Source organism: Littorina saxatilis, unplaced genomic scaffold (assembly GCF_037325665.1).
Source record: "Littorina saxatilis isolate snail1 unplaced genomic scaffold, US_GU_Lsax_2.0 scaffold_119, whole genome shotgun sequence".
NCBI classification, from domain to species: domain Eukaryota; kingdom Metazoa; phylum Mollusca; class Gastropoda; order Littorinimorpha; family Littorinidae; genus Littorina; species Littorina saxatilis.
The window spans coordinates 27,744-43,955 of NW_027127891.1; the positions used below are offsets into that span (position 1 = coordinate 27,744).

The 16,212-nt window shown below is 42.5% G+C and overlaps 1 long non-coding RNA gene across 1 annotated transcript; it reads left to right on the top strand.

Annotated features, from left to right (window-relative positions):
* The first annotated feature begins 206 nt into the window (after positions 1-206).
* On the top strand, positions 207-6,435 carry LOC138956239 (uncharacterized). Its single transcript, XR_011452559.1, has 6 exons — positions 207-679; positions 1,167-1,262; positions 1,730-1,824; positions 2,464-2,526; positions 2,867-2,960; positions 6,163-6,435. It is a non-coding gene; the product is annotated as an uncharacterized lncRNA (long non-coding RNA).
* Positions 6,436-16,212: the final 9,777 nt, after the last annotated feature.

The window sequence follows — 16,212 nt, forward strand, 5'->3', positions numbered from 1 at the left end:
GCTGGGACATCACACTGAAACACTGTATAATGCCAATCACCACCACAAAAAGCTCATGCACTGACATTGCACGCATCAACCCACACATGGACGGGGGGCTTATCAGTATAATACACAGTGCCATTAAAGACACGCAAAAACGTGAGCCACCACGCCACGTCTTTATGGAACTCTGCCGAGAGCCGCGCCTTGTGTTTTCCTTGCCGTAAAGGCTGTTCTTAACCAGACGAACCTTTGGTTCGCGAACTAGGTTCGTGGGGTTCGGCAAACCTCAAGACTGGTTCGGCGAACTTGTCTTGGTTCTTAACCAGACGAACCTGAGTTTTCGAACTAGGTTTGGGGGGTTCGGCGAACTAGGTTCGGGGTTTGCAAGTCATGTCTTGGGAACCTTGAAGATCGGGCCGAACCTTTGACTCTTCTGCCAAGGAGGAAGACAAATTATTGAAAAACTGAATCTCAATGGCGGACGAAATCACCCAAGTCAAAATTACATTTTCTGAGATTTTATAAAAACAACGCTTGAACGAAAAGGTAGAATGGTGACTTCCGTTCGATTTCAAGTTAAGCTTTTCACTTTTCCGAGCAAGACAACCGCTGAGAGTGAAAAAAACGCCGCTGTTCGACTTCGAAATTTCCAGTCGTAGACGACCTTTGCTTCTGCAGCATTGTGTTAGTGCAGGTGAGGCAGTGTTACTCATTTCGCTGAGCTCGTTTTCGTATTGTTGTGCATTAGGATCATCTAGTATGATATGAATAAAAGCAGGAATGACTTCGGCATGTAAACGCATTGATTTTGTCGAAATCAGCACAGCAGTAAGCTAGATTCTTTCTGCTCAATTTGTTTAATTTTTTTCTTCAAAAGTTTATGACTTTGATTTTGATTGTTTGTTTATCTCATCGGCACAACATCCATCAGGCAAAATATCAATATGTTGAATGATAACGTTGAGATAAGGAAGTTCACACATTTATCTGCTTGCAACAACAATCGCAAGGACAGATCTATCTGCTTTGTTGACTGCTAGATTTTCATTGAATTTCCCAAGTAATGATGATCTCGTTTTCAATTAGATCTGGACAGTGTTTGTGTTCTTAGATTCATGATTGACCATGCAGGCTGATTGAGATCATAACATTGTGTTTGTTTGTGCTGGTGCAATGTGCAGATCAATGGCCCGGACCGCAGGATGACCCAGTGATCAATACAACTTGCGTTCACCACTCAACATTGTCTTCCACCTAACTCAAGGGCAAAAATAAAGGTACATGCTGGTGAAATCATTGTGCAATTTATGTCTGTGAAGATCAAGATAGTTGTTAGCTCTAACTGATCATGCTTATTATTATCAAGTTACATACACACTCCGCCCCAGCACCACCCTAAACCCATAACAACACTTTCCAGTCCAACTACCCCCACCCTTCCGTGCAACATATGTTGCCGTCTGTACCTTGTTTGTGGTTATGGGGAGTGCTCAAATAGTTCCATAACTGGTAATATAAATTAAAAGTACTGAGAGTTTCATTTTCCATTGCTCTTCCCCTTCCTCACGTCACATTACACACTCCCTTTGCCCCCACCCCCTCTCTCTTTCTATGCTCTCTTTTTTCTTTTACTTCTTCTTCTCTTTCTCTCTCTCTCTACCTGTATAAATCAGCTCTCTGGTTGTTGCTTCTGTAAGTGTAATGTAAAGTTCTACATCTCTGCATTTGTATTGTCATTTTTCAGAATGCCCTTGTAATAACTTCAGCGTCTGCCCATGGAGTCTATATAGGTCAAAGTCTCAAATGTGATGTGATCAAGAGGATGCCGCAATGATCCAGGTAATATTGCAAATACTCAAACTGATCTAAAAGCAGAAGCATAACGTGATCCACAAACATTTCTGCTTAAACATTACAGGGTTACAGTACACCCAGAAAAACAGCTGGATGTTAGTGCATAATTATCTGCAAGTGCAAGCAACATCGACCCTCTCCCCCTGCTCTTTTTCCATCAGCAAGAGCAACATTTATTTTCATGTACAACTTTTCTAGTGCCTCATGTTGTATAACTGTTGATATTTAAATGAAGCAAGTGTTTGTTTTCAATGGCACTGCATTTCCCATACATGTACACACACACACACACACACACACACACACACACACACACACACATTCGCATTGTCTCTGCCTGTCTGTCTGTCTGTCTGTGTCTGTCTGTCTCTCTCTCTCTGTCTCTCTCTGTCTCTCTCTCTTTCTCTCTCTCTCTCTATTTCTCTGTTTTTACATAAGTAATTTTGATCACTTGCACTTCACTGGGATTTAGTTACTGAATCAGTCATTCAGTGAGAGTGTTATGTAGAGTAAGAGTATTGAGTCTGCTGCTGCTGCTGCTGTTGTTCTTACTCATTACTGTTTTTCCTCTCTGCATAATTCTTGTTCTCCCTTAAATTGCTGGTGTTATTTTCATCATTACAGTATCTGTCCATTGAGTCTGCGTCTGAGCTGTGATGGGACCAAAAAGATTCCAGAATGAAAGAGGTAACTTTTACTGATCTTTATTTAGTTTATGGAGAAGTTGGTTCACATAATGCATTACAGAGTTGCTGCCTTTTTAGATATATTAAACATTGTACCAGTCATTACATGATCAAACTGTGTTAGCCACCCCACCTTACCCGGTTCCCAGCTATCCTTCTATCCCCGCCTCTAAACCCCCACCCCAATCCTTCCATCTCCCCCAAATCAAATTTACTGACACAACACTGATTTTCATTTTACCTTATTTAAGTGTTCTTTGAATAAAATTATATAGCCTGTTGCTGCTGCAAATGTTGTTGTGACTGTTCTTCCTCAGTGTATATTTTTTTCGTTTCCTCAGAATGCAGTTCTCCCATGCACCACAGCGTCTATCAATGGAGTCTACAATATTGTCTGGGATGTGATTTGAGCAAGAGCATGTCAGAATGATCAAGGTAACTTTTTAAACACACAGAACTGATCAAACTGTAGAATTCAAGTACACAATTTCAGATGTTTTCAAATGCATAACATACTGCAACAGTCAGGGTCTTTCTCCACATAAAGAGTGTGAGGTTTTCTTGGTAAAATTGCGATTTTTGTCGCTATGCGCAGAGTGCGACCTTTTTATTTGATTTTTGTACTATAAAGGCAGATATTCAAATCAAAGAAAGTCTTGCATGGGGAGGAAGGAATATGCATGAGGCTTTTGACAAGACAAACTGTCCTTATTAGAGCCTAAACATACGTTCCTTACCGTTAGAACCAAAATGTCAGACATCATAGATGCTCCAATTAAACAAAAGAAGGGCATCCTTTTACTTAAACATAATTATACACTGTACCGCACATTAATAACCTGGTTGTGTTCTGTGGCAGTGCATAGTGGGAACCTTTTTGCTTAATGAATTTCACATGTGTCTGTAACATGAATCTCCACCAAAAGAAGCTGGACGTAAAAAGGGGTGTCTAAAAAAAAGCGCCATATTTCCTTTTTGATCTCTTTTTTTTTCACAGTCAAAAATCAGATTAAAAAGAAAATAGGGAGGTTTTTTTACCATCCTGTATAGTCTTGTTGTTCCCATGTAAAAACCTAGTCAAACATGTGGTGTCTGATATGCTGGGTAATATGGTGAGGAACATGCCTTTAAAGGCCCAGTGATAATTGTGAAAGCCGTTCTGCTCAGCTGGAATTTGATGAATTTTGTTGTTGTTGTGTTTAATGAAATGAATTCGCAAAAAGGAAAACAATTTTTTTTACTGTTCACACAAAGCACTTGTAGATAGTTGGTATGTGCCGCATGTCAGGGGTGGTCTTATTCAATCAATCAATATGAGGCTTATATTGCGCGTATTCCGTGGGTACAGTTCTAAGCGCAGGGATTTTTATTTTTTTAATTTTTTTTATTTTTATGCAATTTATATCGCGCACATATTCAAGGCGCAGGGATTTATTTATGCCGTGTGAGATGGAATTTTTTTACACAATACATCACGCATTCACATCGGCCAGCAGATCGCAGCCATTTCGGCGCATATCCTACTTTTCACGGCCTATTATTCCAAGTCACACGGGTATTTTGGTGGACATTTTTATCTATGCCTATACAATTTTGCCAGGAAAGACCCTTTTGTCAATCGTGGGATCTTTAACGTGCACACCCCAATGTAGTGTACACGGAAGGGACCTCGGTTTTTCGTCTCATCCGAAAGACTAGCACTTGAACCCACCACCTAGGTTAGGAAAGGGGGGAGAAAATTGCTAACGCCCTGACCCAGGGTCGAACTCGCAACCTCTCGCTTCCGAGCGCAAGTGCGTTACCACTCGGCCACCCGGTCCTAATACATACAGGTAAACTGACAGGTACTTTTCCACAGTGGAACCCCCCTTTCAGACCCATTCATTTCAGACTTCCTCCTTTTTAAGATCTTGCTTCTTTAGATGTTCTGTGACGGGTGAAGTGGCGCGCAGTGGTAAGACGTCAGCCTCCTAATCGGGAGGTCGTGAGTTCGAATCCCGGTCGCTGCCGCCTGGTGGGTTAAGAGTGGAGATTTTTCCGATCTCCCAGGTCAACTTATGTGCAGACCTGCTTAGTGACTTAATCCCGTTCGTGTGTACACGCAAGCACAAGACCAAGTGCGCACGGAAAAGATCCTGTAAACCATGTCGGAGTTCGGTGGGTTATGGAAACACGAAAATACCCAGCATGCCTACTCAACGAAAGCGGAGTGAAGCTGACTATGCTCTCAGAGTATAGTGTGGGGAACCCAAATGGGCAAACGAGCTCACACGTCACCAGAATTTCTGGAACGCTGAAGAAGAAGAAGATGTTCTGTTCATAACCTGTAAATTACCCCCATTTTAAGACTTGATTTTCTCACATTTTTTAAGGTCTTAAAAGGGATTTCCCCTGTACTCCTAAAAAACCCTGACCCACAAAGTAATGTAATTATAACTGCTGTAATCGTTCCTTCCGTGTGCTATTATCTGTGGGTTGGTTTTTTTTTCTCCTGTGTTGTCTCATCCTCTGTGCGCCCTGAAAGAGACCTCCGGGTCGAAATTGCCGTACCTTGTCTTATCCAGCTGTGATCCCGCCTTCGTATTAATGTGAGGGCAGTACCTTTTTTAAACTTTCAATATTGACCGTACGTTTTGCTTAAAGACCAATAATGAATTAAAAATACATCAGAAAATTATTTCCTCACTATACACAATAACCCCTCATTTAAAGGCTGACAAAGTCCTATTTAATTAGTTTACTTACTTCCAGGGCTTTTCCCATCGTTGCGGGGATGTATAAATTAAGCTTCCTGCAAAGTTTTAGGTTTGAAGTCCTTACCAATTACAAGAAATAATCAATTCTTTATAAAGTTTATTGCTATCTTTAGAAACAGTTCTCCAGGGCTTGGGCTATTTTTAGACCGTCAACACAGACAGTACAGCTTCGTCAATCCCCGCGTGAAGGAAATCGCTCACCTTCCACGTGCAAAACGTAGTGATATTGACACGCCAGATTAGCGCGGTAGCGGATTGTGCTAAGCAGGAAAGCGCGCTTTTCTGTATTCTTGTTAACTTCGCAATTTCCGGAAAACATCCACTTTCACTTTGAGACTGTTCTGTTTACATTCGACACTATCAACACCACTTTGCAATACTGAAATAATTTTTTCTGTTTTTGAAAGCTACAGCCAATCGTTATTATATCCCCTTAGGTACAGTTTTATAACATTATTGGCACATGTAAACAATAGGAATTAATTAATGAACGCTACGAAAAGGGCAGCCTTTAACCTATGAACTTGCAACTGTGTTGACCTGTGTAATGTAACATAGACCACCACCATCTCTCTCTCTGTCTCTCTCTTACACCCCTTACCTGTTCGCAAACCTTTACCCAAATGTATGCTAAATGTATATACAATACAAGACAAGACAAGACATGGCAAGACAAGACAAGTTAGGAAAAGGTTGCCAGTAGGCCAATAGAGGGATGACAAGACAAGGCATGACAAGACAAGACAGGACAGGACAGGGACCAAAAAAAAAAGAAAGAAAAAAAGAAAGATAACTAATTCGGTCAACAGATGTTAAAGAAATAAGCATTTGTTTGGGTTGAATGTTTGGGTGTCACCCTGTATATATTTGTATTTTTGCAGGACAGGGTCGAGTTGTGATGATGTCAGGGCGACTGAAGACACACCAACAAGTATTCTTCGGAAGTGTTTGGAACACAAATGAACATTATTTCATAATAAAAAGGCGGCTGACATTGATGTTCATATCGGTTCATGTTCATATTCTCAGCACAGACGTGTGCTTAGAAATCGGATGTTTAAGAACAAGAGACAACCCTGAATAAAGCCTTATGAAATATGGTTGGAGCTGGATCAAAAGTGTGTGTGTGTGTGTGTGTGATTGAAGGGCAACATTTATAAATGATGAGACAGAAAGCTAAAGCACATCCTTTTATCGTACGTTCCATATCGTCCTCCTACTTTAAATGCTTGCTAATACAGACGTTCTCCAAGAAAATGTCTATCCAGTAATGTTTTGTTTATCGCAATGAAAGCTTTTTTTTGAGAAGAATGAAGAGGAATCAAATTTTGTAAAAACAAAAAAACAAGACAATTGAATTGCTCAAAACGTAAAGAAACAGGATGATTTTGGTTCAGTAGTACTATTTGTAGACCCTTAAAGCAATACATCCACAAGGGATTCCAGTGTATCAGTGCAAATAGAAAATTTCTGATATAACTTGAAAATTAAAACAGACTGAATTGTGATAAAAAGAACCAAAATACCGAGTAGTTTTTTTTTTTAGGTCTCCCTCTTCACTCAATCCCCAAACTCATATTCTGTACCGAAAAGAGCTCAAACACACACGTGGACAGACAGACACGCACACACACTTTGGTAAACATCATGTATGCTTCTCGACTCTGCTGATCCACAATTAGAAATATCGCTATCATCATTTATTTTTGGTCACCGTCTTTCCCTTTTCACAGGCAAGTTTTTTTGTGTAGCATTTCCCATAGAACCCCGATGGCTCCACGGTAGACACAATGATCAGTCCATACCAGTCATGTTATTTTCTCGAATCAATTTATAACCTTTAACCCAGGAGGGTAAATGACATGGAAGGCTTCGGGTAATCTTGAACTTTAATGTGTTAAATTCATAGCTCATAATTCAGAGGCATTCAAGCCTCCAAATTTGGAGAACCTGCACTTGTAATCATAACAAGTCTTTTAAATCCCTTCAAGTCACGGAATGAACTCCGATGAACTGTACGAATCATAGCGTACTCTGGTACGAATGCATTTTGTTTACAAATTACATGCGTCAAAGAAGGAATTATCCGTGTCAGCGGACAGGGGAGGCAACTTTGTCGTGCAATTGAAGTCCCTTGGTTGACAACCTACGCCATTTTCGCCGATCAAACAACCAAATTAATTAATTATGCTTAGGTTTGGAGCTTAATCCGTCAATTAATTTCATGATAAATGTTCTTGGGCTTGATTACAGGTACTTGGATCTAAAATAAGTAAAGTATGCCACTCGATTCTGAGCTATGAATTTAACCCATATGTGCCCACCGTCCCATATATGGGACGCTATCTTTTAGTGGAGATTATAAATTAACTGAACCCAATAAAGTGGTTATCATTCCCCAGACATATCAAGGGAGGCTACGTGTGTCCAGTTTTCGTGTTGAACGGGATGTATCTCCCTTACCGTTTCACACAGGTGCAGCCATTTGCATTTTTTGGTCTGAATTGATGAGCAGAATGGCAAGCAGTAAAAGGTAAGTTGTTATTTTCTTTACCAAGGACTTTTATATATCAAACAAAGAATAAATAATGGAGATACTGATGTTATCTGAATATGGATTTCGCGGATTGTTTAAAAAAAAAGTTTTGCTTGCATCTGTGAGTGTTTGAAGTGCCGTCCCATATATGGGACCGTGGGCACGAGAGGGGTGGGGTTTTTAACACATACAAAGGATGTGCTTCTTTTGTCTTCCAGACTCTATAATGTCAACGAAGTTTTATCAATGCTGGAAGATGACAGCAGTGTCCAGGAAGCCTCTGTCTTCATTGAGCCACCTCCTGTGACTGAGGACACTGATGAAGACAGCGGAGAAGAAGACGGGGAAGGGACAGTCTCCAACCTCAATGGCCGTCAGCTGCGGGCGCCTCTTTCTGTCACAGTTGTCAGGAATGGTCAACGCTAGCCACTTTATGAACCCGAGAATGACAGGTCTTCAGATGAAGAAAGAGTAAGATTGGACTTAAGCTTGTGTAAAGGCCACTCAGACGCAGAATCTCAGCATCGACGAGTCGATGGTGCTGTATTACGACAGGCATGGCGCTAAACAATTCATTCGTGGTAAACCAATCAGGTTTGGGTTCAAAATGTGGGTTCTGACCACTCCTCTGGGATACATCGTTCAGTGCGAGCCCTACCAAGGAGCCACAGGACAACCGACAGCGTACCCGGGCGTTGGCATGGGAGGGGAGGTGGTTCTTATCTCATAGCCGAGCTGCAGGAAGTGGAGAGATGCTCGTTCCACCTGACGTTTGACAATCTTTTCACGAGTTTGAAACTGGTGGATCGGCTGTCGGAAAAGAACATCGCGTGCACAGGCACAATCCGAGCAAATCGTCTCGAAGACTGAACACTGAGAGATGTGAAAGACATGCATAAGACGCCAAGAGGAACCTTCGACTATGCCACAGACACAAAGTCAGGTCTCATTGTCGTGCGATGGAACGACAACAATATCGTGAACGTCGTCTCAAACAAGGTTGGGGTACATCCACTTCAGGTGGCAAAGAGGTGGTCAAGGTCAGAGTCCAGGCAAGTTCAACTCCCACAGCCCTTCCTGATTCGCCACTACAACCAAACCATGGGAGGTGTTGATCGCACTGATCAGAACGTTGGCAAGTACAGGGTTGCCATACGCTCGAAGAAGTGGTGGTGGGCCATCTTTGCCTACTGCCTAGACGTCTGTATCCAACAGGTGTGGCATCTGTACCGAGCAACTGAGGCTGCAAAGAACAACCCGCTGGATCTTCTCGCCATCCGCAGGCGAGTTGTCAGGGTCTACCTTGGCCGCGCTTCACACCATGCAGCACCTGACCGTTAAAGAAGTCAGGTTTCTGTGGACAAGCGGGTCTTGGAAGAGATCAGGTTTGACCGACTGGACCATCTGGTGGAATTATGGCCAACACAACTGAGATGCGGAGCTTGCGGCAAGAAGACCAAGCATCGTTGCTCAAAATGCAAGGTCGGGGTTCATGACCGATGCTTCTAGCAATATCACACTAAATGATGTTCTTCAACGTATGTGAACCACGACTGCAACACTCTATTCTTCAGTTGAATTGAAGTCAAAATGACAAAAGCCACCGACTGTTTCCAGAGTCAGAAACGAAATGTCGAATTGTGTTCACAGTTTGTTTCATTCTGTACAAAATGTTAGAATGAACAGTTTATTTCCCATTTATCAAAGGCAACAATTGCTCAAAATTCAGTTGTGTGACTTGTTTATGTTATCTTGAATGATTTTATTTCAATAAAAGTTCAGACCATCTGTAATTTTTGCTTTTCTATGTAATGTGAGAAAGTAAGAAAACCCCTACCCTCTCGTGCCCACTGTCCCATATATGGGACGGTAACGTTTTGTCTTCTAAATCACTAATTTCAAAGTTGTACTCCAAATGAGTATGAAATAGGTCAATTATAGACCAAATACCATGCAAACAAGCAATTTTTGTTTGAAAAAAAAATTTGGGCATATATGGGTTAACACACTAAAGTTCAAGATTACCAGGCTTCGTGCACCATGATCAAGTGGGAAGGAGAGACCCAAATCGACAACCAGCACGGAGTTACCACTCAATCGGTGATTTCGTCTTGGAGGCAGCCATTTTTGGAAGGGGAATAACTTACTTGCTTTTATTGTCGACTCGGAGTGAGCTCCCCTCGTTTGTCGGCGATCCAGGTATCGTGTCTTAACTGGACGAACTCGACCTTGAGTTTGCCGAACAAGTTCGCCCAGTTAAGACACAAACCATGGTTCGCGAACCTTAGTTCGGCGAACCAATGGTTCGTCTGGTTAAGAACAGCCTTAAGGGAAGCATCACACCCAGAATACGGCGCAGAAAGAACTTTCCTCCTGTGAGCGCTTTGGCTGCGTAGTTAAAGGCTGCCTGCAAGCTGCTGCAACTGCTCCAACGTTGCCCGTTTTCGCGCAGAAAACTGCTGTAACTGGTCTTCAAGCTTGACCAGTTTATCCTGTCCGAGGGACAGGGTGCATTCTTGGGTGTCGATCTCTAGCCCCAAGAAGGTAATCCGTTGTGTAGGCCCCACCACTTTATCATAGCTTACAAAGAACCCCAGCTGGCGTACTAAACGAATTAGCTCATACAGAGCTGCATTGCATTCTTCGAATGTCTGACCTACCACTAAAAAGTCATCAATGTATGATACTACCTGTTTAAAACCACGTTTGGACATCGAACGACTGATGGCTTGCGAAATACGATGGAAAATGGCAGGTCCCTGTCTCGCCCCGAAGGGAAGTCGGGTATCAAACAAATAAGTTGGACGGTCATGCCCCTTGAACTGCCATTTTAGGCCAGTGGTTGAGTATTCCGAAGGATGTATGGCCACAGATCTGTAAGCTGACAACAGGTCTAGTTTCGCGCAATACATTCCTGGTTTTGCTAAACGACAAGCAGCGTCTAACGTTCGAAATCTAACCCTATCAGCTGTGGCATAATCATTCATAGCAACCCCCTGTGGACGACTACCGTCATGGATAAGCCGAACTTTTCCATTTGTTTTTGGAATAGCGCCTATTGCACTGATTACGGTTGGTTTCTCGCTTGCAACGAAATAGTGCCCTTTGTCTATCTGCTCCACGAGGTCAGCTTCCATCAAGTCACTATGCTCTAAAGCCGAGCGATGATTTCTTTGTTCTGCATCAATAGGTTTGCTATCAGGATCAGAAAGTTTAAACCCATGTTTCATTCCATCTAATATGAATTCTTTATCCCAGTCATGTTTTAACTCAGCTTCCCACTGTTCAGGTTTGCTACTGATAGAATTGACCTGCCCTAGAAATGTACCAGCGAAGGGGTCTTTTGATTCAGATAGTTGGATGGGGCCTACCTGTGTGGTCTGCCTGTCCTAATGTTGTTTGGGCGCTGCTGGAGCCTGAGTTACCTGCGATGGTGGGGCGGACCCCCCCCCCCCCCCCCCTGGTGATGGTCCTTGCTGGGGTGATTCTGTCCGCAGGAAGCGCAGGAGTGCTCAAAATTGCACCGGCTACCAAACGTACAGTAACCTCTGTTCCACTGCAGGCAGATCTCCTTTCCCGACGCCGCAACGGGTCGACGCTTTGTTGTAGCGTTGACCTGGCGCTGTTGCTGCTTCCCGTGCGTTGCCTTCTCACGAAGTGATACCGTAGATAGGTGAGGTATGTCCGAACCCCATCTGAAGCCGGATGCTGCCTGTAGAGCTCGGTATTCCTGATCGTACAGAAGAACAGACGCCCAGGAATAGCGACAGGCCAGTTCGCCCACCTTCACGGTGTAGGCAATGTAGTCCAGGGTATCCTGCTGCTGTAGGTACCCACGCTGGAGAAGCTCCGCCATAAAGCGTCCATTGGCTGCCATCCACATGGCTGGACTAACGCTGTCCAGCTTTGGCTTTTGCGATGACAGCTTCAGGGACAATCCACCCCCAAGCTGGATTTCGGACTCCAACTCCGATCCCGCGCACGACACGTTGTCCGTAATTTTTAAAACAGAGCCTGTCTCACCTTTCGTCAGGTATATCGCCGGGTCGGTGAAGGTGGTGTCCCTCCTTGTCTGGCCAGACCCGTTGTTTAGTATATCATCCAGCAACAGTTGTCTGCTGGTGTCAGGCCTGGCCAGCGGTCCGTTTGCTCTGTCCCCGCGCAGCCGCTGTGAGGAGAAGACGGTCCCCTTTCTTCAGCTTTAGTTATCCCCGAGTACGCAGTAGGAGGGTCCAGCAGACTTTAATTTTGTGTGTGTGTGTGTGTGTCTGTCTGTCTCGACTTAACAGCTTATTGCTGGGAAACTACTGGGCGCAGTTCGTTCAAAAGTTGATATACTAACTTGATAATAGGTCCGATTGATCGTATTAAAACTTCATAATGTTACCTGGGACCTAAATGCCCCAAAAAACACAAAAGTTCTTGACGGTTGGACGAATTCAATCGGAGCGACAGCCAGCCATTGAGCTGATAGAACAGCGAAACACGTCACCCAGTGACGAGAAAAGCGTGATTTCCAAGCCAGCCAGCGGGTGGGGATTATTTTGGTCTCGGTGAGACTGAAAGAGAGAGAGTCGTCTGCTGCAGATCTGTCGTCTGCTGCAGGATCTGTCGTTTGCGCGGTGTGTGTGTGTGTGTGTGTTCATTTTGTGCACATGTGTTAGTGTTACTGTTTGTGTGTGTGTGTGTGTGTGTATGTGTGTGTACGTGTGTGTGTGTATGTATGTGTGTGTGTGTGTGTGTGCACTTCGCGTGCTTGGCGACCTAATTTTAGCACCCTAGGCATTTGAGTTCACTGGAAAAATTGTCAGGGTTAGTGGCTTGGTGGCCAAAGTGATCCGGGTTCGATTCCCGGCATGGGCGGTCTATTTTTTTTAATTTTTTTAAATTCTTGTTTACTATTGTTTATTATGAACGTTTTAATGTTTTATTTTACTCTAAAGATTTTTTTATGTGAAAAAAATTATTATTATTTTTTTTGTTGTTGAATCCAAGTGATCCGGGTGGAAAGCGATTCGTCTATGGCCAAAGTGATCCGGGTTCGATTCCCGGTATGGGCGGTCTATTTTTTTTTTTTTTAAATTCTTGTTTACTATTGTTTATTATGAAGATTTTAATGTTTTATTTTACTCTAATAATTTTTTTAATTATGTAAAATAAATAAAAATAAAAAAATTTTAAATCCAAGTGATCCAACATTTTAATGTTTTATTTTACCCTAATATTTTTTTTTAATTGTGTAAAATAAATAATTTTTTTTTAAATCACTTGGATTTAAGAATTTAAAAAAAATTTTTATTTTACACAATTAAAAAAATTCGATTCCCGGCATGGGCGGTCTATTTATTTATTTTTTTTAATTCTTGTTTACTATTGTTTATTATGAACGTTTTAATGTTTTAATTTACTCTAATAATTTTTTTAATTGTGTAAAATAAATTAAAATTTTTTTTTAATCCACGTGCACAAGACAAAAACTTTCATACTGGGGGATCGAGCCAGTCTGAAGAGTACTCGGGTCCAGCGCGAGCGTTTTTTATTTGATGTCCTCTTCATAAAGAAGCACAAGCGCCCTTTTTGACTGCAGAGTTTCCGTCTGCAGCACATTTAAAACTTCCTCAGAAAGTTCGCCCTCCTCCGCCCATTCACTAAACGAAAACGCCATAATGTTTCACTTTGCTGGGTCCTGCTGCGCTCTTGCTGTTGGGAAACGGACTGAACCCATACGGTTCCTTCCAACCTATATCTCTCCCTCTCATCCTCCACTACGCCCCCCTCCCCTCCCCTCCACCCCCACCCTTTTATTCGTTGCTCATTCTCCTATTACCTCAACACCGACACCCCCCCCCCCCCCCCGCTTCCCCTCCCCTCCCCATGTGCTAGACCACCCCACCACTCTGACCACACACCGACATCTGTTATCTCTCACAATTAACTTTCTCACGGTGGCACCACAGCTATGCCCCCCCCCCCCCTCCCAACCCTCACCCCCCCCCCCCCTCTTCCTGCACACAGCAACATACAATCATAGTTTAAATTAACTTTCTTCTAGAAACTACACTTAAAGAATTGTGTACACATGAATTTTGATATACAATTTCAAGCAGTAAAACGATTATTTTTGATTTGGTCTAGAGATTGATAACCCCTATAGGTAGAATAGCAGTTTTGAAATCCTTAATAATGTCCAAGCTTGTATATTTGTGGATGTTGTTGCCAAACCCTCCAGACAAGTTTGTAAATGATTTACAGATGAGGATTTTCGACTTTGTGTGGAATCGAAAACGTGATCGGATAAGTAGAAATGTTGTAGTTAAAAGTGTTTATGATGGTGGCCTTGATGTCCCTCACGTTAAGACGTATATGTCAGCTTATGTTCTAAAACATCGTCGGGCCGACGACAGTCTGTTGTCGGGGTAGGTTGTCAGGTTTTGAGTCGCTCATTTTTGAATCAAGATTTGTAAGAAAAAAATTGTAAGTATTGACCAGCAATTTCTGTCTCTAACACCAGAGGGAACGTCTGTGTTTATTTTGGTCCCTTTTGTTATAACTGGGTTTTTTGAACTGCTAATGTCAGTCTGATGTTTGCAGGGCTATTATACCAAAACACTTTCCAATGGTACTGAAACAGTCCACGCTGGTGAAGCCTCTCCACAGATGAAACAAGACTATTGTATTACGTCTACGCATGATGCATACACCATAATTTTATTCTGATGTAGAAAGAATAAACACATTTATGTTTCTTTGGTGTCGTTTGATTATTTGTGTTTTTCAATTAACCATATCCACATATCGAGACTCTGGGAGTTACTTCCCTTGTTTTAGGAAGCAAACACACACAAATGCTGCTAACAAGCGCTGTGCTTGGGGACAATGTAAAACGGATGATAGGTATCCTGAACGCTGTGTTGGCGTGAAATTCATCCCATTTGTGAAACCGGGAAAGCATCTGTACCATCTAGATCGCTGCCTTCGCTGGATAAAAGCCTGCAATCGCCCAGCTTACCAGTTGAACGTCAACACAATCAAGTCGTACACGTACATTTGCAGCAAGGTCAGATCTCGCACGACTTTGATTCAAGGCCTATTGCTAATTGGCTCACGTAAGTGTAGCCTATGCGATGGTAAACTTTGTCTGTCTGTGCGTGCGTGCGTATGTATGTGTGTATGTCTGTGGTAGAAACTTTAACATTTTTGGCTAAACACCGAAATACTCATTTCACGTGGTTAATTTTCAAGCACCATCCTCAAAATATTGAAGCAATGATCAACACTGTGTCGGCATGTGTGTAGTTAAAGCGTGTATCCAAAGAAAACGGGTGGTGGGGGGTTTTGAAGGGGTACAAGCAGTTGACTGATTTGTGTCGTGTTTGGCATGTAGACGGCAGGTCAGGTGTCAAGATCAGGTCAGGGGTCGCGCGAAGGATTGTGGTCCAGTTCTCACCTCGCCGATTCGCCGGGGAAGACGATTTCATGTTGTTCGGTTTCTAAGCTCCAGAAAAGTAAATAAAGAAGATACCAAAGGGAGATTTCCTACAATTTGATCTGCACAGCGTGTTTCCAATGTCCACGCGAGGAAGAGCTGTCGAAAGCGCGGCAGTCAGTGTCGATCTTGCAGCCGTATCCCGGTAAGTTCAGAGACAGATCTAGTGTCTCCCACTCTGATAACGTGTCACCTACTGTTAATCCGTTTTGTTTTAATTTCTTTTTATTTCAGCAGACACGGATGTCAAACACAGTGCTAGGCAGTCACCTCTAGTGAAATGAGTTGATCTAAAGTGCCTGTAATGTTTGGATGTCTTTGCTCGTGGTTCGATTTATGTGAATTTCAAGACTTGCAGTAGAGTCTCAAGTTAAGTTTACTCTGCCCGAAAAAAACTGTCCACCATTTACTTGAACATGCAGATATAAGAAAACGGAATGAATCTGTTCTCAAAGTCAAAATGATCACGATTTTTTCCTCAGATTCAAAACATGCACTGTCATGGTTTTGTCTGTACAATTTAGTAAGTCTTAAGTACTTTGCAACAACTTCCTTGAACGTGAAAGACAGTTTTTGAATGCTAGATCTGTATCGCGTTTCATTCCAGACTCGATCCTCTCTTTGATTGTAGATCTACTGTTTGCTGTTTACGCACTATCATATGATTCGCTATGTAACGTTTGGTAAGCTTACCTTGCCACAGCTTTCTTGTCTTTGTTGGCATTTCTGGCTGTGTTGACCGTCAGAATTATTTTAAGAACCAGGCTGCTGCAGTCGACATGTTTCGCATATTGTAGGGTTACCATGCTGCATAGGTAAAGTGGCTTGTATAACCTGACTATTCTGTTTCAAAACACTGTTTATATTTGTGTAGGTTGTAGTCATCATAACTAATCGCATTTTGCCATT